The sequence below is a fragment of the Macrotis lagotis genome, chromosome 1, assembly GCF_037893015.1.
Source record: "Macrotis lagotis isolate mMagLag1 chromosome 1, bilby.v1.9.chrom.fasta, whole genome shotgun sequence".
Classification (NCBI taxonomy): domain Eukaryota; kingdom Metazoa; phylum Chordata; class Mammalia; order Peramelemorphia; family Peramelidae; genus Macrotis; species Macrotis lagotis.
In genome coordinates, this window is record NC_133658.1 from 678,988,776 (window position 1) to 679,013,914 (window position 25,139).

The window sequence follows — 25,139 nt, forward strand, 5'->3', positions numbered from 1 at the left end:
AGCCTGGAGGGGGTGGATGAAGCTGATGAGTACTTTTTACCTTAGTCCAATGGTGGGCTTTCCCTAGGTCAGGGTAAGTGCTCTCCCTATTCACAGCTGAGGGAGGTCTGCTACTCTTAGCCTGGGGCAGAGGTAGGCTGTAATTGTATTTGTTCTGGGAAGAGGCTTCAGCTGAAATGAAGGTATGACTGCAGCTCTTCCACATTGAAACTCACCCTCCAGCTCTGCAGGCAAGAACCAGATTGTCAGTGCCACAACCAATGACTCTCTGCTTACTAGTTGCCCCTGTGGCCTATCAGGCTTGCCCAGCTTTTATGATTCCAGGCTCTAGTCTGCCCCACACATCAGGTTAGTGGAACTCTCAGGTTCTGACCCTCTCCTGTGCTCCTGGAATAGTCTGCCCTCTGTGCCTGGCTCACCCATGATCCTAGAGGACAAACGTTGAAGTAGATATTCTTCTCCTAGTTTCTCTTTCTGGGTTTTGCAGACTGGATTTTTGTTAAGAGGTTTGTTTCATGTTATATATGAGGGATGATCAGGAGAGAAGATCAGGAGACTAGCACTGTACCTGCCTTCTCTCCACCATCTTGGCTGGAAGTAACTGCCTAATATTAATGTTCAGAACTGATTCTTAAACTAGGTTATCTTGAAATATTGAATAATCTTGATAAATAGACTGAAGATACATTGCTGGAAGAGTTCCTATTTGGAAGAGGCAATATTTTGTTGTAATTATCAGAACCCAATAATTAAAGTTGAATATTGAAATATTTATACCATTTTTAGTTAATTGTATGATGATGAAAATGTGATTTGCTGTTAAATATAACTTGCAATCTCTTATTTGATTTATTTATTTAAGCATTATTCTAATAGTCTTGCTGCAAAAGTAAATACAATCTCCCCCTACCCCACAAAGCTAGAGAAACCTCATGAAAAATAAAGGGAGAGAAAAAGAAAAAGTAATACTTCTGTCTATGTTTAGATACCATCAGGTCTGTCTGTGGGATGGATAGCATTCTTTTTTTTAAGTCCATCAGAGAAGTTGCTTCAATATTTTTTCCCCACAGTTGCAATTACTAACTGCATTTCCCCTCCACCAATCCCTCCCCACTCCCATTTATTCTATTCTTTCTCTCCTTTCACTTTCTACCTCCTCAAATGTATATTGCAGGGCAATCAAATGGCACAATGGACAGAGCATTGGCCCTGGAGCCGGGAGGACCTGACCCCAAATCTGTCCTTCATTCACCCAAAAACCACCAGCAATGGGACCCCAGGCAAGCCATCCAGCCCCACCACCTTGCAAAACAAAAAAGAAAAGTATGTTGTATCTGATTAACCTCTTCCATGATCTTCCCTTTCTTTTATCACCTACATCCCACCTCCCTTCCCCCATCCCCTTTCTCTCCTTTTTCTATACCCTATTGAGTATATACCTTGTTTCCTCTCTGGAGCCGTTTCTGATGACAATAAAGGTTCACTCATTTCCCCTCACCTTTTCTCCTTCCACTCCATTTCAAAAGCTTTTACATCACTCTTTTTCATGAAACATCTTAGCGCATTCTTTCTCTCCTTTCCCTTTCTCCCACTACATTCCTTTTTCACCCATTGACTCCACCTTTATAATAATTATACTTTCATATTCAACTCCTTCATGTGCCTTGTCTCTATATGCTCCTTCTAACTGGTTTAATAAATAAGAAGGTTCATGAGTTATCAGTATCATCTTCCCATGCAGGAATAAAAGCAGTTCAACATCATTAAATCCCAATTTGTCATTCCTGTCCACCTTCTCTTAATGTAGATGCTGCAAAGTCCAGTGTAATCCATGATATTTGACTTGCTTCTTTCTGGCTGCTTGTAATATTTTGTCTTTGAATTGGGAGTTCTGGAATTTGGCTATAATATTCCTGGGGTTTTTTTGGGGGGAGTGATCTCTTTCCAGAGGTGATTGCTGGATTCCCACAATTTCTATTTTACCTTCTGCTTCTAGAATCCTCAGGGCAATTTTCCTGGAGAAATTTTTTAATTTGAAATCCAGCTTCTTTTTCTGGTCATGACTTTCAGGTAGCCTAACAATTTTTAAATTCTCTCTTTGGATCTGTTTTCCTCTCATTTTTTTCTAATGAGACATTTCATCTTCTACTTTTTCATTTTTTTGGTTTTTGTCTTATTGTTTCTTGTTCTCTCACAATATCATCAGCTTTGCTTAATCCCATTCTACATTTGAAGATGTTGCTTCCTTCAGAGAGCTTTCTTATCTCCTTTTCCATCTGGCCAATTCTGCTTTTTTTGTTTTTGAGACCCTTTTTTGCTTTTTGCAAGGTAGTGGTGTTAGGTGACTCACCCAAGGCCACACAGCTAGGTAATTATTAAGTGTATGAGGCTGGATTGCAACTCAGGTTCTCCTGACTCCAGGGCTGGTGCTTCATTCACTTTGCCACCTACCCCCCCCATTCTTCTTTTTAAGGCATTCTCCTCAATGACCTTTTGGACTACTTTTTCCATATGACCTAAATTGGTTTTTAACATCTTGTTTTCTTTGGTATTTTTTAAATATCTCATTCACCAAGTTCGTGACTTGGTTTTCGTGATTTATGTGAATTACTTACATATTTTTCTTCCCAATTTTTCTTCTACTTCCCTTACTTGATTTTCAAAATCTTTTTTGATTCTTCCATAGCCTGAAACCAATCCCTGTTTTTCTTGGAGGCTTTGGATACAGAAGCTTGAATTTTCTCATCTTCTAAGGGTGTGTTTTGATACTCCATGGGATCAGAGTAATTATCTATGATCAGATTCATTTTTTCCTGTTTATTCATTTCCCCAAACTATGATCTGGTTTTAATGTAGTTCCAAAGATTTTAAGTTTTTGGGACATCCCCTAAGGACCTCAATTCCTTTAAGGTCTTATGAGAAGCTCTAACTGCTCTCCTGCCTGTTATCTGATCTGTGGATGGCCACAAGTATACACCTCTGCCCTGGAGCTGTGAGGAGAGTCCCTGCTATGCTTTGGCATTGGGTAGGCACAGACTGTGACCAGGGTTTGGGTATGGACAAAGCAACAAGATCCTGTTCCAGGATTAGTGGGGAGACCTTGGCAAACTTCTGTGGGCTGAGAACTCTAGAAGAGCCTGCTAGACAGCTCCCTGTAGGGTGGCTCTGCAGACCTGCTTCCATTTCCTGGGCTGGGTCTGTGCTAACACTGAGCTGGACTTGGCTCCTCATTCACTCTGGCAGAGTTTTCTCCCTGCACTTCCAAGTTGTCCTTGCAAACACTGGGTTAAGCTATCTGGAAACCTCTCCAGCTACCAGGAACCCAGGCACTCCCAGGGACCCAGTCACCCTGGGGGCTGTCCATGGAATACTGGATCTTCTTTGCTCCAGTGTAGTGTGGCCCTGGCTGTGCTGCATCCCCTTCCAATCCTGGTGGAACAGAGACTTCTTGCCAATCTTCCAAGTTATCTTGGGCTGGAAAATTATTTCACTCAGTCTTTCTGTTGGTTCTGTCACTCTAGAATTTGTTTAGAGTAATAATTTTTAGGTACTTAGAAGTTTGTCAAGGTCTCTCCATTATCCCTAGGACAGGATTCTGTTGATTTGTCCATACTCAAACCCTGGTCCCAGTCTGAGCGCCGCCCCTATTGCCATAGCAGAAAGACAACCTCCTCACAACTCCAGGGCAGAGGGGTGTGCTTGTGGTCATCCACAGAGCAGATCATACCTAGGAGAGTAGTTAGAGCCTCTCATAAGATCTTTGTTTGTTTGTTTTGGGGGTTTTTTTAGGTTTTTGCAAGGCAAATGGGGTAAGTGGCTTGCCCAAGGGCCACACAACTAGGTAATTATTAAGTGACTGAGACTGGATTTAAACCTATGTACTCCTAACTCCAGGGCTGGTGCTTTATACACTGCACCACCTAGCCACCCCACTTATAAGATCTTAAAGGTATTGAGGCCCTTAGGGGGTGTCCCACAATCTTAAAAGCTTGGGAATTACATTTAGAAGAGAACTTCTGGGAATTCCTGCCTCCATAGTACCATCTTGGTTCTGCCCCCTATAACTTAGAATCTCAACAAAAATTTATCACCCAAAACCTTTATAAACATAGGAAACTAGCAATAGATAAATAGAAATTGTTATTTTTGTTCAACATTTTTATGATACTAATTTGTTTGATATTTTATCAGATGTTTAGTATCTTCCCATCTTTTTGAATTCTTCATGAATTGATTGTTAAATCTCTCGATGTTTTGTTATTTACAAAACAGATCTCATTTGTGTATATTTGGTCTGATTCAGTTGTTTTTTCCATTTTTGTTTCCTATATTAAGAGAAAACCATACTTTGAAAATTTCCAAGCATTTTAAATTTATCTTATTTGGTCCTCAAAGTACCCTAATAAAGAAATTAACCCAATTTAAAAATGAAGACACTAAGGATAAGAAAAACAGTCTTGCCTAGCATTAAACAACTAGTAAGCATCAGAGGCAGCATTTGCCTCCATATCTTCTTTCTACTATCACATTTTAAAGAGATTTCAATTAAAAGAGATTAGTCTAATAGTAGATAACCATTATCTACCTCCTCTTGGAAACATATGTAAATTTGTAATATAGGAAAAAAGGGTGGTGGCTCTATGATGATGAAAAGAAATTTATTAAAATATCTCAGAGAATTTTTTCTAATTTTCTTCTGTTTCCTGTCTACATTCCATTTTTCTTTATAAAAGCACCTCACAATGACTTGAGGTATGAAATCTCTTGCTCACTATTCTTTAAATTCTATTGTTTCTCTTTGTTTTATGGATCAATATACTTTAATATTCTATCATCTTTTATGTAAGATTTCATAAACAATTTTATGTTCTAAAACATTTTTCCTTTGCTTCCATATCTATCTGACATCAGGTGAAGTGTTTACTATGTAAGATAATTTTTTTAAAGTTTTATTAAAAATTCCTTATAAGGGTAAATTATTTTTATTTAAACTTCTGTGTGAAGTGACTGTAGTCTGTTTCTATGTCCCCTATGGCAAAATCTTGTTTAAATAGGTCAGAATAGAGTGATTTTAATTCATAACTTTTACTACTTTTATTCTTTTTCCTAGTTTTATATTACTTTTTGACCTTTGCTCATATAGGTCAGTGACAACTATATCAGTAACATGTCATTTCATGTCTGTTAAGATATAAGAAGTTTCATGTTTTGTGATATTATTCATATTTAGTGTTTTCTATAAGCAGTACTTCCCAATAGTTTATTCTTTCAAAAAAAGAGATTTATGATATATATATAGATATATAGATAGATATATAGATATAGATATAGATAGATATAGATATAGATGTAGATTATATATAGATGTAGATGTAGATATAGATATAGATATAGATATAAATGATATAGATATAGAAATAGATGTAGATATAGATAGGAGGTGTCTATGTAGTCAGTAAAACTTTAACTTCTCTCATTCCTGATTCATGTTTTCAATATAATTCTCATCATCATCTATTTCCATCTTTGCACTGAATTCAGCTAGTATATATTGACATAATTTGAAGGACCTTATGCAATTTTTCTGCCATTTCACCCTTTTCAATAAATGGTATATAAGCTAAAATTATTTTCACAGTAATATTTTTACAAATACTCATCATGGGCTATGCAATATTATTAAATGATCAAATACCCAGTGAGTTGATGTTTCTTGTTGCCTTTGGGCACACTGTAAAATCAAATCTTTGAATTCTTTTAATGCCTCTCTAAAGAGATACCCATATATCATACTTCCATTTGGTGACAACTTCCTTCTGTCTTCTGGTTTAGTTTTTGGTGACAATATTAAGGTTTATCCACTTCAGTTCCTCCGATAGAATGCTCAATCACTATGGGTCATTGAACAAGTTATCTCACCTTTAGAGTACAAACTATGAGCTAGGTTAAAGTTTATAGATTAACTAAGTCCTTTCTGATTTTGAGTGCCCTCTGTCCTGCAATATTGAGTGAAATGAGAAATATAATTAACCCTTAAACATATAAGACATAACCCTTAACCATATAAGAAAATTCTTGAAATCAAATAACTGTAGAATTCAATTTGCCCCACAGTGAAAGGGATTGGTGTTTTCCAAGAGATATTTTTGTAATAAGATCACAATAAGGATAATGTTTTTGAATATGTCAAAGTTTGCAAGTATTTGCTGATGTGCACACTAATGAAAGCTAACTGGGTAAAAAGCATTAGTTATCACAGCAAACAGGGACTTGGATATCTTCTTTTACTCAGGAGACAGTCTGAAATTTCATCATAGTATGAACTAGACAGTGGATTTATTTAGATGCTTTGCATCTTAGACTTCTTTGAATCCTAAAATCTTTGCTTTGGAGATCAGTTTGGAGTGACTTAATAGCAGAAGCCTACAGACAAGTGAAAGAGTACAGTTCAGGATCCTACCCTCTCACACTCTAAGTACGTAACTAAGTATCTAAGTAAAGTAACAGGATCTTTTTCTCACCACTTGGTGAGAGGGACTGAACTATAAAGACTTTTCAGTTTTTCTCTGAAAGTTGTAGATGTTATGTTTTCACTCCCCTAGATCACAAAGGGAGTCATCAGAGACAGACCTATTTTGCCATTCTAGTGAAACTGTTTTCTTTCTAGACATTAATTAAATTCTGTCTTGTCACCCCTCCAAATCCCTACCCTCTCCCTTCCCTTTAAACTTAAATGGATTAATATTTTATTCCTAATTAAAAAAACTGCAAAGGAATGTCATCATGTCACAGTGGACAGAAATCAATAATATTTTTTCAACTTCAACTCTAGGGAAGAAAGATCTTAAATGATAACCTATGAATATTCAAAAAAACCATGGCCCTTTCTACTGAATTAAGGTTCAGAAAGTTTCTTAGATATTTTTTCAGGAAAAACAATAAAATAAAGATATTCTGCATCATAGTCAAAATTGTAAAAAGTCTTTTGCCTTTATGTATATTCAATGTTGGATCAACTGGTCAAAAGCAAAACTTTTAGTCAAGTTAGATTATGGTGAAGGATATAGTTACTTGATAAGTCCTCAGAAATCCACCAAATCAGAAGTGTCCTTTTAAGGAAAGGATATGTAAAATAATAATTAGTCTTTATGTAGTGTTTCATAGGCAGTGGCTTATTGACTCATAATGTCTTAGTAAGTTGTAGCCCCATCTTCCAATTTTACCAATTTGAAAATGGAATATTTAAAGGATTGACTTGAGGTAACTTGATCACAACAAGTAAGTAGGAGAGCTTGATTAATGAGTCCTGGATCTAATGATCACAGATCTATTGCTCTCACTGCTATATTATACTACTGTTATATACAGGGGAATTCTGAGAACTCTTTTGTGAATGAGGGTAGCAATACAAATTGAGTCAAAGGGGAAATATAACACTTTCGAATATTTTACAAATATTTTATAATTATCTAAGTTTTTACTTTGCTTATTCTTAATGCTACACTATTAAAATAGATTATGTTTAGGACAGAGGAACAACTATTATTATTATTATTTCTTTAGCAAGAGCCCATCAATTTAAGTCATAGGGAATCTCCTCTATATTAATTGAACTTAATTTTTCTTTGAATTCTACCCAAGATTTTATTCCTTAGGGAATTTTTACATCTTTGATACTCCTAAAAACTGTTTGGATTCATCTTCTGTTAAATCACTTCTAATAAGCACACATTTAAGAACAACTTCCCTTGATATCTCCAAAGAAAGAGATAATAAGTGAAAATATGCACAATATGGTCTTACATAAATGTGTATATATGTATATATAAATGTGTATATATTAGTATATATGTTTGTATATCAATGTTTATAGGAATCTTTGTATATATATATATATATATATATATATATATATATACAGATATGCATCCACACATATATATATATATATACAGATATGCATACACACATATATATATATATACAGATATGCATACACACACCCATATATATATATATATATGTATATATATATATATATACATATATATATATATGGAAGGAGTTAGATGTAGCTTGAGGACAGTTTCTTGGTTCCATATCTACTTTCTCTACTTTCTTCTGATACCCCTGTTTTATACTAGTTTCTGTATTAGTTTCATCATTAACGTCACTCCACATGAACCTTTCAAAGAAATAATTCTTAAGATAAATAGGTAGAACTACATGCATCTGGAACTTTATATTGTAATTATTAATATAATGATGAAGTATTTCAGAAGAGGATGCTAATATTTTAGAAAATGAAAACACTGAGACACATGAAGATGACTGGATTATAATTGTACCTTTGTGTGAAGGATGTACATTTCATTTGATTGTAGAAATAATTATCTTTTTTGAATATTATCTGTGCCAAAGTAGGAAATGTTAGAGCGACAAATTAATGACTCTTTAGAGGCCACTTAGCTTCTCATTCACACATAAGATCTGAAGTGAAAAGGAATTCAGTCTAACAGAAAGAGCAGTAAAGAACCAGCCCTGGGATTAAGGCAAAGTATTAGTCACAAAGGGTATAAAGCACAAAGAAAATCTTTCATATTCTTTTTAATGAACTACTGATCATGAAATAGCAATCTGTAGAATTGGGTTAATATTTAACAAAGTCTCAAGAATAAAACAGTGAGATATAGATATCATATTATAATTAAATTGAGGGCTTTAAGTCAGATATTCTTCTTATTTTAAGTCTCTTTTAATTATGAAAAATGAGTTTGGAGGTAGATCTTCATGGCTGGAGTGTCTTCACCAATTGGATATTTAAGAAAGCTTTGGAGATTTCATTATAGTTATTCATTATCAGCAGGTGTTTTCTGTCTGTCTGTCTACAGCATAGTTGGATGGGGGGTCCTGTTATCAGCCTAGATGGGGTCTTTTGAGGAAAAAATAGAGTTTAGAACTACCCACTAAGTGGAGGAACTTGAGAGAAGAATACCATACCATACTGATATCAAAGTTCCAAGGGTGAAAACTAAGTATCCCCTCATTTGATAACTCCCTAGGAGGCTGACAATTGCTAGTTATTAGAGCAAACTAATCTTAACCCTTTCTGGGGAAAGAGGAGTTAGAATTCATGGTATATGTAAACCAAAAGTCTAGTTAGGTTAGGAATGAGTTGCTCAAGAATGTCAAATCCAAGAGACTAAAATGGGAGACTGGGAGTTTAGAGTTTAAGCTAGGGTTATCTGTAGGAAGATTAGGAAGCATCCTACCAGAAGCTTAGAAGAGCCGATTCTCTGATAACTACTTCCTCTTTGGATTTCTATCCTTTGATCAAAAGTTGAGTGTTTTCAAGTTGGCCTGCATTGATGTGTGGACTTTTGATCATGTTGCAAAACTTCTTTGTCATACTTGATGACTATTAGGTAAAGGAGCATAACTTTTTCTGGAAGATAGCCTTGACTGAAAGGCTATGGTTTGGTGGGATAGATTTGACAGAAACAGACTTCTATCATTATATGCTTATTGTGTGTTGGCTCCTAAACCATTTCTTCCATTTGCATGTAATCTTCTTAAGAGCAAGAACTGTTTTGCTTTTCTATTCTCTAGCATTTGATACAATGCCTGTCACTTAGCTAGTATTTCACAAGTCCATTCTCAATTCTATGTTTCAGCTAGTATTGCAAATATTGCTCTTTGGTGACTATGTTGTATCCATGAGACAAGGATTTCATCCAAACTTTTTTTTCTGTTGAGGATACTACTACCCTTCCCTGAATCAGGGAGCTCTATCCACATTAAAACAATTATTAAGACAGTTGATCCTACCTCCACAGTGCCTCTCCTTAAATGGCCCTACAATAGTTCAAGCCTATACAACTTCCCATCTGGATTACCAGAAAGACTTCATAAGTGTTCTCCCTACTTGTAATTTCACATCTTGCCAATCCATCTACAATCTACTGTATAGCTAAGATACAGAACTGACCATTTTACTCCCTTGTTCAAAAGTTGTCTGTGGTTTCCTATTGCCTCTAGAATAAAAGAAACATTTTTTGACATGACATTATAAGGTGCTCCATGACTTGGGCACCAGCCTTTCCAGTTTTCTCTCTCACAAGACAAACTCTATTCCAGTCAAACTTCATGATTAGCTATTTTCTGACCTTGACAACCCACCATTTATTTATCCATCAAAATCATTTGCCTTGCTTGGAATGTATCCCTTCATCACAAATTTAGAGCCAGAAGGGACTTATTGAAGTCATACTCCTCATTTTACAGATAAGGGCACCAAAGGACCAAACTGAGGACCAAAAGGGGTAATAGCTTGCCCAAAGACACACAAGTAGACAACAAATAACAGACCTGGAATTCAATTAATTATTCTATCAATAAACATTTATTAAATACCTGATATGACTCAGGTACTATGTCAAGTGCTATGAGTAGAAATAAAATAAATGAAACACCACCTACTTGAAAGAAACTAACATTCTAATGAGTGAAACACAAATAAATATATGCTGAGCACATCCAAATAAATAGTTAAGCATAAGATATTTTGAGAGGAAGGACACTAACACTTGAGGTGATCCCAAAAGGCTTCAAATGAATGTGCCTTGTTTTCCAGTTTCATTGCCTGATTGGGTGTTCTACAGCATCTGAATTCTCTGTATTTCCTTTGTTCAGCCTTAACTGATTCCCTTCCCCACCACCCATTCCCTGTCACCTCTGTCCTCCCATCTCAGATTCCCTAATATTTACTTATCTATATGCATTTTGTAGCCCTTTGATCTTTTGAACATTTGGAGGGCTGGGATTGTTTTCATTTTTATCTTTGTATTGCTAGAGCCTAACATAGTATTCGATAATTGCTTAATTAATGGTTACTGAAGTTTTGAAGTGAATTAAAGGACTGCTTCAATAAATTGGGGTACTGTATCAGGTTCTGGTAGTAGATGAAGCTATTATGGAGATTGACTAACACCTCCTGGTTCAAGAGGTCTTGAACACCATATTCCTGAACTTTTGAAAAGCTGTGGCAATATACCTGGAAAGAGAATTCACTCTTCTTGACCATATTAGATCTGAAAGACCATCTTCCATTTTTTATTTGGATTTTTTTTGTATAATGCAGGGTAATATAATTTGATGGATATCATCAATATTGTTCTATCAATTCTATGTCAAAATGATTGATAATGAGGGGGCAGCTAAGTGGAGCAGTGGATCGAGCACTGGTCTTGGATTCAGAAGGACTTGAGTTCAAATCTGGGCTCAGACTCTTAATACTTTCTTAGCTGTATGACCTTAACCCTTTTGCCTTGCAAAAACCAAAATAAATAAATAAATAAGTAAGTAAAATAAAATTATTGATGATGATGATATATTTGTCCTTCATTTTGGAAGAAACCCATGACATGAGGGAGGTAATGTCATGATAAGCAATTGAATTGGATTTGAGTGAGGGGATGTTGTACTGTCATCAGCCTCATTTTCTCCTCTAGGGCCATCTGGGTCCATTGACCAGATATGAATCAGGACAACTAGAGATGACTCTGAAAGCAGTCAGGGTTAAATGACTTACCCAAAGTCATACAGCTAATAAGTGTCAAGTATCTGAGACTGAATTTGAACTCCCATCCTTCTAGCTCCGAGATCAGTGCTTATCCCCACTGAATCAACTAGCTGTACCTCTATTTAAAAAAAATTTTAAATGTATAATACTTACAAAAGGCACACCAAGAGGTCAAACATCAATGATATAGGATGTTACTCCCAAATATTCATAATGTTCATGGCTTCATAATTAGGGCAGAGTCATCATTTCTTCCTCTCCTTATCTATAGCCCAAACTCTTAAAAGAAATATCACTGGGGCAGATGGCTCACTGAATTTTTTTTTCATTATTGTGCAGGAAATTTATAAAAATTACTATCTCTGACCAAGTCAATATGTCAGGTTAGTTAAGATTGGGGCTAAGTACTAGATTTCACAATGATAATGGAGGTGACTCCTTTGCTTCAATCCATCAAAAAAAAAACCCCAACAACCAAACAATCCAGTAACCTAATAATCCAGATATTGTATGACACTGCAATGCCAAAGGCTGAGTCGATGGTTACAAGTGAGGCACAGCCGAGCAGAACCAAGAGTTTGCTTTTGAAAATGTGACAAATATTCTTTTATATGAAGCAATTCCCTCAGAGGACCACTCCAATTGAACTTGAAGCCCCTCACTGCATGTCCTTGACTTAAAGCATTGAAGTCACTGAATCCTTCCCTTAGGTACTTTCAGGTCTTCAAGTAACTGGTTCATTGTCTGAGTAGAGGTAATTTGTTTGGATGATATTTTTTCTCTTAACCTGTGTTCCATGAACTTGTTTTTATTTTTATTTCCATTTTCAGTTATTCAGTCAACTTATTAAGAACCTAATGTGATGCTAGGCACTTTGCTAAACAGAGGAAATACAGAGAAAACAAATGACAGTTCCTAATCTCAAGGAGTTCATGGTCTATTGGAGGAGGCAACATGCAAACAATTCTGAAGAGATGAGCATATATGGTATAAATTAGAAATAATTAACACAGGAAAGGCACTAGATTTTAGGGGGATTGGGAAAAGCTTCCTTTAGCAAGTGGGAATCGTAGTAAGGACTTGAAGGATAACTATTTTATTAAAATGAGCTCTTTTTGTATTATGCTTTTAAAACATTTTTCTGCGAAGAATTCCATAAGACATGCAAAAAAGGTGAAGAACATCAGTGACTTGTCAAAGAGTCAGATCCTCCTCCCACCCACTCAAGGCTTTTGATAGGTGACTTTAATTAGGACTTTCAGTGAGCCAAAAGGGTAAAACCCTCAGCTAGATAAAGAAGACTTGGGACCCAAAGCAGGGACTGATCTGCTAATCAGGAATCAGAATCTCTGATAAACATCATATCCATGGGCATGAGATGAGAGTTGGAAGCTAGGAGATAGAACAAAAGAGGTGGTTACAGAAATCAAGATGCAGACTACCAGAAGTTTCAGAAAGATGACTAAAATTTTGCCTTTCGTCATGCTTTCCTACCACCAGTTCACCAGCCCACATAAAGGGATAGGCTCCTGTTGGCCCAGCTGCCCCAGGGAAACTATCAAAACAGGTACAAACACTGACAATTGTATTTTTCACATCCCCTTTGTTCATTTCAGACAGTTCACTGTTTGCCACATGATGCTTCTAGTATGCAATTCAGAATATCTGCATTTAAAGATATAATTTGGTCTAAACAGCAGGATTCAGTGAACTGCTTCTGCTGTGTTCACATATCCATAAGGCCAGAACATATGTTCAGCTGAATTAAATTTTCAAATAAAAATCACTTAGAAAACCAACATAGGTGTAATGCATTGTCATAAGTGAACAGTTTTAGTGCTGTTTCAATTTGACCCAAAAATTAGCAAACACATTTATGATTTGAGGGCTGTTGGATAAAATAGGGAAATTTGGAGTGTCATCATCTAAAAGTAATAACCTGTTCCTAAATGTTCAGAGAACATTTCTACTTGTTCTAAGATCATAAATTTGAAGCTGAAAATAACTCCTGAGGCAATAAAGTCTAATGCTTTCATTTTACAGAGAAGGAAACTGAGGCTGAAAGAGGCAAATAATTTGCCCGGTATCATACAATTTGTTAACCTTAAGGATAGAATAAGAACTCAGGGCTTTCTGACTTAAAGACTAACAGTTTGTCCATTTGACCACAATTGGGCACAAATAGATATAAAGTAGATACACAGTAGTTTTGAAGGGATTATCTTAATTTGGGAGAACAGCAAAGTTTCAAGTAGAACATGGAATTTGAACTGAGCTTTGAAGGAAACCATAGTTCCATCCTGATGCTTCTATGTCCCTTGTGCTATATGGAGCAAATTTGTTCTTTTCTATGGGTTTATTGTTCTAATTTCGAGAGCTGTTGACCAGATAAATTTTAATGGCAATGAGCAGGTAATGCTTTTGTATAAAAATCATTGTATAAATAATCTTCATCCTTTAAAAAAATTTAAAATGATTATTTCATAATGTCATTATCACTGAAATCCTAAAAGAATTCTCCTATACAAAGAGAAAAGCAGTATAGTGAAGTGAGTAGAGAGCCAGCCTTGAAGACAATAAGACCTGCTTATATGAACAAGGTCAAGTCATTGAGCCTTTCAATATCTTAGACAACTCTTAAGACTATAATTTGCAGAGAACTTATTCTGATAGAGTGAGTTTCCTTCCCTGAGAGAGCGCTAGAACAATGAGATTATGGGAGCAGTCTTATAGAAACAAAATAGGCCAAGAGAAAGCCAGATTCCAAGATTTTAGAATCTAGAACTAGAAAGAATCCAAATTTTAAAAAGTGTTGTTTTTAATAGGAGATTCCAGCCACCAGAGGCTTTTCTTTTTGTTGTTTTTCAAATATCACTAATCTATTATGGACATAGAGGGTCCATATGCAATACATTAATCATTAGCTCTATTAAATAAGCAACATAATAAAATTCAATTAAATTTCAATTTACTAAAATATTAACATGCTAACATCTACCAACTTTGTTAAAACATAATGTGATGACAAAATGAATAAAACCTTAGAATTGGTATAACAAACAATGTAATTGAAGTTAAAACATTATTTTCTGTACTTCTTTATAGAGAAAAGAACAAGTTGTTTACTTTAATGTGGTGACATTTTATTTTGTGATTAATTTTAAAATAACATTGTAAAAACTACAAACTCATTTTAATTTGACAAGCGTTTGGTAATTAATTTTCAAACAATGCTATGGGAATCTAGGAAGCACTCTTCATTTGACATGTATTTTATAATTTATTTTAAAACAATGCTGCACAAATCGGCAAAGGCATTATTCATTTGGGAGTTCATTAATTATGCAAATGAGTTGCAATTAACAAATCTGTTCCAAGGATGGCATTTGCATAATAATGAACTTCATGTTTGTGACATTATTTAATAAGATACCTTTGTGCATTTTTAAACAAAACACTCTTGTGAATACTGTGCACTGGGAGGGAGCTGAAAATGGACATATAGTCAATGAGATTCAAAACTGTATCCAGAAAAATATTATTAAAATAAACAGAATTATATATAATCCAAATAATAAATATGGATATTCTTTCAAAAACACAGGGGTTTTGATTAACCTCTGCTTCCCTAAACAGCATCAGACTTATTTTACATTTCTAAAGACCAAACTATGAATTAGATTTCATCAAGTCAGATGGAAATAAACAAAAATAGTATTGTGAGTTCATGACATACATTGAATGTATGCCTATTAAAACAAAGGCTTAATTGCATTATTCTTTCTTTAAGTCAATTGATAATTAATTGCTTACTCTTGAGCAATGATGACAATGGATGCAAGAATTGTTCAATATCTATTTTCTGACTATTTGACATGCTTAGCTTATAGGAATATGACTACCAGATTTCCTGATATCCTCATTGTTATGATCTTTCTAGCATATATCACTCCTTAACCCCCATAATCTGTCTTCTTTTCACACTCCTCTACCTAAATTGCTCCTTCAAATTCACCAGACTATCTTTTACATAATTCCTACTCTCTAGTCTCTTCCTGTCCCTCATTGCTTTTCACATCTGAAGAATTTGATAACATTGATCATCTTTCCCTTGAAATTCTTTTTCTCTGGATTCTATGATTGAACACTGCATTGGGTTCCCTCCTGATTGTTAACACCTCTGATACTGATGTAAAGATACCATGGGTTAAGACCATAGGGTGTTACTTCTGCTCTCATAGTCTTGCATTGCTTAAAGGGTACTATAGTAGGTACTGCACACAGAAACCTATCATCCTCAGGTGGATATGAACTCTTCAACAGAACTGATTTCTCTGTCATATCTGAATATTGCTTATTGTGAAATCTTTATTCTGTTTACTTTGTACAGATTTAACAGGCATTTCTATCCCTGCTTTGACTGACCATTTCAGACAATATTTCTTACTAAGTCTTTCCTGGGTCTGGCCTTAGTTTAGTGTTTTGTGACCTCTTTTTCATCTCTGATCTCCTTCACAGTCCAGGCTCCTTCAACAGTTGAGTTTTGCTGTGTCATTAATCTTTGATTGACCTATAGCTAACAGTAAGATATGATAATCTCTTCTACTTACTATTTCCTAAATATTTACCCTGTTTATGTATGGAAGATTAACTCACTGAATAAGTGAAACTTGAGTAGTCAATGAATATCATGGATGTTTCTCATTTGTAATATTAAGCAGATTTAATTTGGTGGGAAAACTTACTCTGGGAGTACTTACATGGTAAATTTTCAAAAACACAGTAGGAATCTATACAGAGATGTTAGGTCAAGTATGGCAGATTTGAGGCCAGTTAGACTATCAGTGGAATTTTTATAATGTGGAATAAAATTTCATACTAGGAATTCAAGGAATAGGTTCTGAAGAACAGGAACTGGGGAGACTCATGTCATGGAGAATATATGTGATAGGAAGACATGGTACACCATTTGATTAGTACCATTTGAAGATGTACAAGTAAGGTATGAAGCCAGAATCAATTTGGGTGGAGACTCATCAGCTGAAATTTCAAGAAAGAAGGATTTTGAGAGGGAAATGACATGATCTATTGGAGAGGATGGAGATTGGAAATGGAACATCCAGTTTGAGGAATATCTGAAAGTCATATTTTGCTTGAACATAGAGAGTGTGAAGTAGAGTATTTTGAAATAATGTTGGAGAATTATATTACATGCAGATTGTGGAAGGTTGAATAGGCTGTATTTTATCCTAGCTTGTGGGGCAACCACTTAATTGAAAAGAAAAAGCCAAGAGAGATATTGTGAAGCAGAATCAGTAAGACTGAGGAGATCATTGGAAAGACAAGGTGGAGGAATACAAAAGTATGTAACTGTAGATTTGAGTGATGGAAAGTATGGAAGTGCAACCAATAGGAATAGGGAAGTTTAGAGATAGAATTATCAAGTTCTATCTTTTTAACTTATTTATGTTCAGAAGAAGGAAAGGTTGAAAGTACTAAACACCTCAGAAATGTCAAGAAAGAATGATTACTGATGAAGGCCCATTGGATGAAGCAGTTTAGAGATCACTGGTAGCCTTGGAGAGAACAGCATCAGTCAACTAGTGGAGTCAGACATTGTCTTGTAAGAAACTGAGAAATAAGCAAGTGTTGAAGAAGTGGAGAAAGTGCAACTTTCTATTAATTCAACAAAAAAAGAAAGGAGACATAGATAATGACAGTAACAAAAGGATAAATTTTGAGTGTGTTTGTATGTATGTATATGTTAGCAAGCTAAGAGGGCTAATGAACATATTGATTAGCAGTTTAGCTCCTAGAACCAGCAGAGACAGAATCGAATGAGCTATTTCTTGGAGAAATATTTTATAGTGAGGGCTCATATCCACTGAAAATTCTCAGTCGTGATTGAGACAAGATGCAGAATGATAGTTGAGAGCAGTAAGGATACTCCATAATTGTGTCCCAATGAGTGAGGATCTTCCCAACCCCCAAAAGAAAATGGGATTTCAATCCCAGCATTTCCACTTGCCGTATGATCTTTGGAAGATTAATTTTCAGTTTCCTCATCTATAAAGTAAGCAGGTTGTAACAAAGTATTTATGCTATCAAGTAAAATTATTTGAAGGTCCTTGAGGGATTGGGAATTTTTTTATGTTGCATAGACATTTTTGTTTTCATTTTTATTTATTTAAATTTTAATTTATAGGATAAAACAAACATTTCCATAACATAGGATAATAAAAAAAGTTTGCACATGAAACTGCAAATCTATTTTGTGTAATTTTCTATTCCTTTCAAATATACAAGGAAATTATCAAGTAAATTTCTTTTTTTCCTAATTTTCTCCCCTCTTCCTCTGCCTCAGAGATGGCTAACAAGATACAAATATATATGTGTGTACACACACACACACACACACACACACACACACACACACACATATCAGTTCTGTTCTTTCTATGAATGCAGATAACATATTCCTTCATATGTCCTTTGTGCATAATTTGGGTATTTATAATAGTCAATATAAGTTATTCAATTGACCTTTTTCTTAAAAGAATGTTACCGTTACCATATAAATGTCCACTTGATTCTGCTCATTTCCGTTTTCATTATTTCATGCAAGTCTTTCCATTTTTTTAAGATCATCAAGCTCATAATTTCTCATAGCACAGTGTTATTTCAGATGGCAATAATATTCTTTGTAAACTTGACGATGTGGTTTCTGGTCTCATTGGTTTCTATAGTAGATCTAGAGGATCTATGGCTGAGTTACTACATGATTTTCATAATCCACATCAAAATATTACAGAATACCCTTAATTTAATAATTGAAGGAGGTACCATATTCTAAATTTTCTCCCAGGTTTGGGATTGAGGCTGATAGTAAAAGGGATTTTATATTGGAACCTAACAACCAGCCTATCCCTGCCTTCCCTTCTTTATTCTCACAATTCCTTCACCTACAACCCTGCCTAGTTAATTAATGTTCAAATCTATCTCAATCTTAAAGCACCATCTTAACTTCTACAAGAGTCACAAAATTTTTCCTTCATCATCTTAGCTGGATTCTCCATCCTCTTAATTACTATAGCTCTTATTATCTGTTCCCATATACTTTTATAAACTCCTGTCATCTGAAATCTAGAAACCTATAATCTCTTCTGAAAATAATATCTGTTGCCTACATCCATAATTAAAGGAAAAGTTAAATTTCAGTTAGAGGTTGTGAAAATAGAATTTTTTGGCACCAGTCAACTTCATAGACTTCTAAAATCTATCTATCAACATGTTGTGGATCCAGAAATCACAGCTTAAGAATACCTTATATAATAGTAGAACTTGGGGTGGCTAGGTGGTGCAATGGATAGAGCAGCAGCCTTGGAGTCAGGAATACCTGAGTTCAAATCCAGACTGAGACATTTAATAATTTCCTAGCTGTGTGGCCTTGGGGAAGCCACAAAAAACCTAAAAAAATATTTTTTAAAAATAGTAGAACTTAAGAGTCAGGAATACCTCAATTTTTCCTGTGTGGCCATAAGCAAGTAACTTCTCAAAGCCTCAGTTTCTTTATTAACACCTGTAACACTTAACTTGGACTTTTAAATTTTTCAAGCACTATATAAATGTTGTTCTGATCATTATTATATGTATATAAGTTAAGTCATTATTAGTATAAATAATAAATCCCACAAAGGAATGGCATGTCAAATTTGCAGTGTTTGAAGTTATAATTATGTAAAATATGGTCATTGGTTTCAGCCCAATAGAAATATGCAGTGTGAATGTGAATAATGAAACTACTTCAGAGGATTCATTATTAATGTTAATTGAGACCTAACTGTTCTTCTCAACTAAAATGTAAACTTCTTAAACAAAGACACCATGCCTAATTTTAATTTATTTTAACTTTCTCCACCGAAATTTGCACATCAGATATACTCAGTTACACTGTTGGCTACATATTGTCTCAATCTATACAAGAGCTATCATAAAGAGTTTCACCAAAAACAAAGGTTGAATCTTTTGAAAATTTATCTGTCATTGTGCTCAGCCAAGCCTTTCTTCTGGGACATTTGCTTCTGAGATCCCTTCACAATATTTTTTACGTATATCTAAGGATTCTTCACAGGGTTCCCTTAACAAAAGGAAGTTCAGTCAACAAGAAACTATTTAATTAGGAATATTTTAAAGAAAAGAAACACGTAAAAATATTCATTGGGAATAAGAAGAACAAGCTAGCATCAACATGCATCTAATTATAGTCATTTTAAGAGTCCTTTCAAAAAGAGCAATGAAAAAAAAATCAGAAAATTTCCTAATGGGTTTAAAAATGGGTCAGAGAGCGGAAGAAAGTCTCCTAAAAGGAGGAGATTTTGTGTAACTTATTCAACAAGCATTTTTTGATGATCCCTAAGATCATGTAGCTACTATGTCTCTAGCACTTCAGAAATACAAAAAAGAATTTACTGTCATAGTCTTCAGCTCCTTAAGGACTTAAAACCTTATTATGAGAGTAGAATATGCAAACATGAAACAACTATCATGTAGTGGAAATTAAATATCAACAAATGCCCTAAATATAATGTCTGCTCCCTAATCTCTATCTCAACCCCCATTTTATTACAATGTTTTTTCCCTTCCTCTCAATTCCCATTCCTCAATAGAAGCAAACAAAGAAGAATGGCCTCTTCTGAAAAGTAGCTTTGGAATGTGTTTTCTTTCACCCTTGGGAACTAGAGTGATATAACTAGTTGGGAGAAAGAATAAAGAGCTAAAAAATGATGATGTGTGTACTTGGAATCAGCTGCAAGACCTTGAACATGATGGAGGTTAGGTAATACAAGACAACTGGTTAGCTAAATAGAGCTTTCAGCTGTCCCTGAGACCCACCCAGATTTGATTGTACAAGAATATAAATGATAAAAATTGCTGAGGGTCAGCAGCAACTTAACAATTGATTTTGACCTTATTAAGTACATAGTATATGCAAATTTCTGAAGAAACACATTAAGTGTAATGATTCAATGTACCTCTAGTGTTTAGCCTTGTTTGATTCTGGCTGTATCTATGTGATCCCTGACAGCTAGCTGAAAAATGAAGAATTCAGTCACAACCACCTGGATATTTCCAAACATCTGGATGCTTGGCATTGTGTTGATGAAATATCTAAGGGACTGCTAAATTTGAAGGGGGAGAAAATGTTGAGTGTAAAGGGAAAAAAATCAAGCATTATGGCAAAAGCTATCTCCATATGGTTTACATTGCAAGCCTCTGTGATGGGGGGGGAAGAAAACAAATACAGACTCATCTATTTGGTTTATCATGCCATTCAAGCGCTAGTCAATGGTTTTAAAATTCTTTCTGTACTATTTCTGTTCTCTAAATCCCACCTAGTAACATTCCCCAAATACTCAGGATGCTGTCAGTGCCATTCTTGGTAAAGGCCAATAGACAATGGGACACTGACCTCCCTCTTAACCATCCCATCATGTCAGCTATAATCCATTTACACTTCAAAGATTTAAATGATTCTGATGAGCTTCCTCCTTCCCTGCCCCCAGGAATCCAGTTGCCAGAAATGGTTAGTCTACTGGAGTTGAATCAGCCAGCTGTCTACAGGCAATTTAGACTGATGACTGACAGCTTCTTAAGATGTATGCCTTTCCTAGGGTCCCACCTCATTGTCATCCTAGGTCAAATGACCTTTGAAGAATGTCTCTGATATCAGAATATCATTCATTTTCAATATGGAACTCAATTATGTTATATAAAATAAGGGGCAAAATCACTTTGGTACATCTCAGATGCAAATAGACTGATACGTCTAATATTTTAGATTTTGAGGAACTGTTTCAATTTGGATGTTTATATGAAGCCATTAAGTAATCTCTCCCTTCCTAGAATCCTAAAGCATTCATTGTTTATATAAATCATTTATTCATATAAATGAATAGATAGATAGATAGACAGATAGATAGATATAAATAAGAGATTTCAAAGTACAGAGTCTAGTAGAGAAGGTCAAAATCATGTGAGAACAGGATGATGTTATGTCATCCCTGATGTTCTCTGTATTGTATTTCAGTAAGCTAACTGATGCTGAACTTACCCAATCCATATCCTCATTCCTTTCCTCATGTAAATCACAAACTACACGTAAACACACAAACACACACACACACGTACACACACCAACATTCACCACAACCATCTTAAGATTCTAAGCTTCTTGATTGTAGGACCTCCTGCTGTTTGGATTAGTATCTTGCATATGATATTAATAGTAATGGTGGTAAGAATAACAATACAAGGAAACATCAAGCTGTAAAAAATTAACACCTACCAAAATATCCAGCAAGACACAAGCTAGTGGCTAGGTCTATCTATCAGAAGTTCAAGGAAATTCCATTTTTCATTAACTGACAGATAACAAAGTTCTATACTCTCAATACTGACTTCAAAACGTCCTGGAGAATCCAAACAATAAATTGTACTTGAACTGGTCTATTATCACAGAATAAACTGGTGTTTGCATTTGCCATGACATAACAGTGATTCATAAAACTTTAGAACACTGTTTTGAGTAGATGGCATTATCCCAAATATGCATCATCCCTACCTTCAGAGTCATATGGGAATAAGTGATGTATACATCTATCATTTCTGCCATCCTAGCAATTACTTGGTTTACACAGAGAATGTTTTTAGTAAAACTACAAATGATGAGCTTCCACCCTAATACTTTTATTCAACAAAAAATCATTATTTTATTAGCCTGTTCTACTATGTCAGTAGAAAATCAAATATAAAATATAAGATGGACCATTTTCCCAAGACTATTTTTAACTGGACCCTAGCAAAAAGAAGAGAAAGCTCACTTTTGTATTAACACTTACAATTTTACATAGCAATAAGGGATCACTAAACATTTGTCGAGTGAATTTATTCCAATATAGTATTATCATTGTTTACTCATGCTTCTTCATTCTTTAATTTCTTTATGTATTGATTTCCTCATTGCTCTATCAAGTATGAAAAAGTGAGAAATTTCTGTTAAATGTGTTCTGTGTAGAGAAAATTAAAGGATCATAACACTCCCAGCTCTTACAACCTACTTCAGTTTTTTTTTTTACCTCTGTCTTTAATAATGTGTCCTTAATAATAGCACATACCTCTCAGGGTTGATGAGCCCATAGACATACAGCCCACTGTGGCACCAGCTAGGATTTCTGTCCTGGCATTATCCTGGATGCTACTACAGATCAGAGATATGATAAGGAGCAATTCCCTCAAGAAATTTCAGATTAAGGGAAGAGCTTTGGAAGAGCAGAGAAGCTTTTTCCTTTCATACTAAGGCTACTTTTATTAATGACATAATCATGACCCCTGGAAGGAAAAGCAATGCTCTTACATTTTTGTCCTAGCATTAATGCTAATATCATAATGGATAAAATTTTTGTGAAAGTTGGGATAAGTAAAGAAGTAATTCTGCATTAATGAACTCTAAGAAACTCTAAAGAATGACTGGAATTTTGCTTGTCTGGTCTCATGACAACACATGAGCCACACTGGAAAGAGATATCTCATGGGAGAAATCCTGCACCTGTGTGGTTAGTCAATTATCCACAAATCATCATAGGCCTTATATATATTTCCTAACCCTAATTCTGTCAGACAGTCAATTTGTAATGCTAAATGAAATATGTGTTTGAACCTTAAACACACTGATGCAGAAAATATGCATGCTTCCAACTCTGTACTCACATTAGGCATATATGCCATCAAAGGTGGAACAGATTGTTCTTTAGCCCCATTTCAATTGTATTCTAGGAGTGCTAAGATCCTACGTCAAACAGGAACAGTATATCCTGAACGCCCAAATAATGAGGGGATAAAGGATCAAGTCATGTATACAATCATGTGCCAGAAGATTGCAGGCATCTGAAAATTATTAATCTATTGCTTGGAACCAGTTCTTGTTTGCTTCTGCCTGTGTGCTTCAAATTTAATTTCACTTGGGGGTAATTTCTGCAACCTAAATTCCTTCTGAGTAAGTGATAAAGGCAAAGCTATTGAATATTGTACCATTGGACATAATTAAACAGTAGAAAAGATGTGTCAGCATTAATAACCTCCTACTCCCTTCCCCATCCCCCAAAGAACTGACATCCCCATTAATTTATAATTTCTACATCTTAGTGAAGGTTCTTCAAATAAAGGGTCTTGTTATGAGTATTTTTTTTTTATGTTTTTTTTCTTAAATAGCCTAAATGCCAGCCAGACATATTGTGATAACTTCAAATCTTATACTCTGGATCAAGGTAGAGTTCAGTAGTATTAGCCTCAAGCTTCATTTATCCCAGAAGAATCAAAGCTGGAGAATATAGTCATCACCAAGAATTTTTGCTTTCCATGAGGGTTTCTCTAAATTTCAAGTACTTCCACAAGTATCTTAATCTTTGACTATGGAGCCTTGAAAGTTATTAGAAGCATTCATGAAAGAAGAATACTTTTTTTTTGAGTGGCAAGCCTATTGTCCACACAGGGACTCCTGGAAAGAAAAGGATGGATAGCAGTAGTTTGTGGCAAGTTCCATCTACCACAGAACTTGACATTTCTCTAGGGCGAGTAGATGAGGAAGCTGTGCTATGAGACAGAGAATGGAGAAGTGTCATCTTAGAAAACCTGCCCACTCATTGTGATCTTTGGATGGGAACAAATGTACTGTCTTTGGTTTCAGGTAATTTGGCTTCCAGGTTGAAGAAGAGGAGTTAAACCATAGTCCTGGGTACCAAAGGATCAAAGATTGCAGCCCTCAGAACAATTGTGAGTTTGACTTCATCTATGTATGTTCTGGATTTTGTGCAATTTATTCCTAACCAAAGGAATCAGTCAAGTTTCTAATGAAGTCATATACAACATTTTATATAATTCACAGGGTCCTCAACATGGGGACTGTGAACTGTAAAAATATTTTGTTAACTGTATTTTAGAATAATTTGCTTTCTGTTTATTTTAATATATACACTTAAAATTCTATTATGAGAAAGGGTCTATAACTCACAAAAGGGTTAAGAACCCATGAATCTAATTAAACCAAGAAGCTTTTGGTTTGATTCCAAAGAAGCTTCTAATTCTAGCATTCTCCAACTATATTATAGCATATGCATTTATTTTTTAAAAATTAAATTGAATTCAACTAGAGATAATTACAGAACCCTGGGGTGCCCCCAAACTAGAACTGCATAAAAATTTGTATAAGTTCAAAGGGCCTAATAGCTATTCTCTTATACATCTCCTCCATGTAGATGTAGTCTGAACTGTACTTGGTATAGGCTATGTATTTTGGCAGTAAAGTATTATAAGTGCCAAAGAAAAGATATTTTAAGGGTACTAGAGAAAGTCTTGAGGGAAAAATGCTTTCCTGCTATCTCAAAGCTACTAAGCATTAGAATACCACAAGGAAGAAGCTCTGAATCTTGTTTTCCTTCTTTATTAAGATGCTTTGTGTAATTAGTAGTGTTCCTATCAGAAGAAATGGTAATTTGGAATTCAT

General features: G+C 35.0%; 1 long non-coding RNA gene across 1 annotated transcript in view; it reads left to right on the forward strand.

The window, feature by feature from the left end:
* The first annotated feature begins 8,032 nt into the window (after positions 1–8,032).
* The window catches only part of LOC141507682 (uncharacterized), a 78,375-nt gene continuing 61,268 nt past the window's right edge, over positions 8,033–25,139 (forward strand). The window contains exon 1 of the long non-coding RNA XR_012474238.1: positions 8,033–24,409. This is a non-coding gene — a long non-coding RNA (uncharacterized LOC141507682). The remainder of the gene's footprint in view (positions 24,410–25,139) is intronic.